Consider the following 3,817-nt stretch of genomic DNA (forward strand, 5'->3'; position numbering starts at 1 on the left):
TATTTGCTTTTCCAGTAGGGAGTTGTTGTCTAGTATGTTTATCCCCCACACTGGATTACATCAGTGGCCTGCTCCTGCGTCAACCCCGCAAGGCGCTTAGAGCGCTTTGTATTAGATAGAGGGCGCGGGGCATGGGATTTCGGGTCACTCAAATCACACGAGTGATACGAGTAACTCAAGACTGCGGGCAGTCTCTGCAATTTTATTATTGGGGAGCACTAATCGGCAAACGTGATGTTTCCCACTGCTGTCATGTCAAATGGCACATGATGAAATAGGAGGTAAACGCGAATCAGATGTTGAGAATTACCAACGTAACAAATGAATCGAAGATAAGAACGATTCCCTAAGTGAAGTATAACTTAAAAGCACCAAGTGTATGCATCACGGGGCGTCCAGCTCACTCCCGCAGACGCCGCCATCTCCTTAAAGGAATCCACTCGGAGGAAAGCAGTGAAGAGGCTCGCTAAATATTCAGAACTTCGAAATCATTCTTCATCATTCTTATTCGAATGAGATATGTATTTTTCTCGATTCACTTTTAACATGGCGTGCTCAGCGTATAAACTTACGTAAACAAGTTAACGCCTCAAATCCATATTTAAAAAATATCACATTGAAATAAAATAGCATAATTTGGGAAGAAGCATTGGTTGGTAGAATTTTATCCACGACCAATTCTTCGCTCGGTATGGATTAATGTCTCGCAAAATCGTCCACCCAAACTTCACGGATATCTCCATCTAAGCTATAACGCGCGTGTTGGTACGATCCTGAGTCCAAAATGAGGCTAGGTACTAAAAGACTAAATTCTGTTTAATTCAGGGTTCGTCCGGAAAATAAGTGTACTGATTTTTTCCCGCCGCTCCAGGCGCGCCCAGCACCGCTCTGACGGACTGCGATTGGAGGGGGGTATGTTGGCAAGCGACGCTGAAAAAGGCAGTCGGCTCTGAGCTGTGGTGTAGTGAGGAGCTCTGTTAACGCGAACCTCCACGCTCGACCCACGTCACGGAACGCGATGCCGAAGTTTTTGGAGCAGCGTTATTCCATCAAATTTGCGGTAAAGCTTGGGAAATCGTCTACCGAAACTGTCGGTATGATTAACCAGGCTTACGGGGAGTCAGCCATGTCCAGAAACATGATCTTTCGGTGGCACAAGATGTTCGTGGAGGGCAGAGAAGAGGTCGACGACGTGTCTTCGAGAGGTTCCCGATGATGCCTTCGCGGGAGCGTTCCAGGAATGGGAACGCCGCTGGAACAAGTGTATCGACTCACAAGGGTCCTATTTTGAGGAATATTAGCTTAAGATATGTAAAAGTGTAATACATTTTTTTTCCTGAGCTCAGTACACTTATTTTCCGGACGAACCCTGTATGATGCCTTCGTCATTGGATTGCCTCGGTAGAATCATGCTTTTTCTCCATTGGTTTTGTGGAATTTAACATTAATTTTGCTGCCATCTTAAACTGAACGAGGGTGAAAACATACATATTTGAATCTTTCCGTACTGAAATCGATTTATCATATTTTATCTTTCCGGGGGACTGATAATTTATGTGGCTCGAATAGCCGCAAGGAAATGTTTTCTTTGAATCTCTCTGAAAATTCTGGTATCACGGGTGGCCTTTTCTAATTTGCATGAGAAAAAACCCATAATTTTTTAAACTCCAAATGGGAGACACTTATTTCGCAACAGTTTTTCGGAAATCCAGCCGATCTTTGAAATTTGCCCAATCTTTTTATGAGAATATATTCCGATTGGCCACACTTCTGAAAGCACGTATGAAATACGATCCGTTATTGCGAATATCATCTCGCCTCTATTTACTTAAATGCATTTTCTGAACATCTTTCCGGAAGGACTAAATTCCTTCGAAACGAACTTGCTTGTTCTACCTATTCAAGAATAAGTTTATCATAGTGATCATAAAAATGATTCGACTTAATTCGGATGACATTGAGACTGAGCCAGTCCTTTCTTCCATCTAACACATCGTCAAATGCATCCAATGAAAATATAATTACATTTGAATGCTAATTAAAATAAAAAGGAACTGGAAAATGATTATCGATTTGCAACGAATATGCATGAGTGCAGAGTGTATAGAAAGATATGCACAACCGTGGGAAAAACGTAAGGAATAAGGCTTCCTTAACCTCGACAAAAACATCCACTGCAGGAAAACACCAACACATGAAGGGGAGCGTGAAAAACCTGCGAAAGACTGCAGATAGAAAATGCTAATGCTATAATTTATCAAAATAAAGGTGATATCAATGAGGAATGCTCCGAATCAATTTGCATATGCTCTGATTTATATGTTACTTTCTAGATCGTCTAAATTATATGGATTGTCCTGATTTCAATTTTGTCACTCCAAAATAGCTCGCTGTAAATTTCAATAGAATTATTTCTAATTCCCGTTCCTCGTGGCCAATGTGTGCACAGATACAGGGGAGGCGCGCTCGGCCACCCATGGGAATTTCAAAATATTTCCGCTTTCCCTCGTCACGAAAAAGTTCCTTCGCGACAAAATCAATCGCAGAGAAAGCGCCTTAAAGATGAAGGGATAAAGTGAATCCCTTCGCACTCCGTGAGGTAGCGTGTTGAACGAACGGGAGAGGAAACACGCACAAACAGGGGACCAAGTGGATGGATTCGCGAAATGGAGAGATGGTCACCATTCTCGTGCTCTGTTTTGAGGGGCGGACTGGTTTGCACTGCCACAAGATCCACTCTTCCTCACCGTCTTCAAGACGCGGGAGTGCCTTGGGAAAGAACGCAGGCAGCTTCGGCGCGAACTCGAGCTTGCCATAAACACTGCTCTCAATAATTGTTAGGTGAGATGACTCGAGGGTCAATTCTGTACCGGTTGGCTAAACGGGGCATATGGCATAAACTAGAGTGCTTCGCTTTGGCGATGAATGCCCTTAATCGTGAGGGAAAAGACTTATTTAAATCTATCTCAAGATATTGCAATGTATACGATGCCTTGGAAATATTTAATTTCAGTGCTACCTACAACCGATCAAGTTAAATATTTAGAGGTAGTTCTAATACAACGCCTTTCGTGGAGAGCACATATGAAGACAATATGCGGATCTGCTTCATAAAACGGACGGTGGGGAAATTTAATGAGTAATTATAAGAGAGGTGTTATCTCAATCCAGGTATGCATCATTTGGAATATGACACAAGTATTTGAGATCCTTTGGAAGAACAATTGGACAAATAAAGTATAGAAGAAGATAAAGTCCCAAGAAAATCCTCCAAAATCGTGAAATATTGTTCCAATAAAAAGACGAATGTGACAGGCCTTAGATGGGAATTAGACCGGGAGCCTCTTTAGATGCGAAGATGAAAAGCAGGACTTGGACTTTCAGAAAGGGTCAGAACAAACGACTTTAAGAATTACTTTAAAGGGATTATTATAGCCCCGCACCACTTGGGTACATCAGATCACAAAGATAAGATAAGGGAGAAAGATTCCAGTACAGATAGATATAACAAATACTCGTTCTTTCCCCCGGAACAATCATGTATCTTGATAGTAAGAAACCCGCCACCATAGAAATATTTGAGACTTTTAATATGCAAGTAGGGACAAGATTAAATTTTGCACAGACATAAGGTATATTCGTTGGTGCATGTTTATTTTAGTTGATAGTACGCTTATGTATTTGCATGCGTGCTATTTATAAATGTTTTTGCATGAATATATACGACTTTGTGTGCGTAGATTGGTATACATTTTTTGGTTTTACATGCTGTCTTATTCTCTTTTACGAGTGCAGACCTAACATCCACCGCTAGACG

The sequence above is a fragment of the Hetaerina americana genome, unplaced genomic scaffold (genome assembly GCF_022747635.1).
Source record: "Hetaerina americana unplaced genomic scaffold, ioHetAmer1.1.p SCAF_101, whole genome shotgun sequence".
Classification (NCBI taxonomy): domain Eukaryota; kingdom Metazoa; phylum Arthropoda; class Insecta; order Odonata; family Calopterygidae; genus Hetaerina; species Hetaerina americana.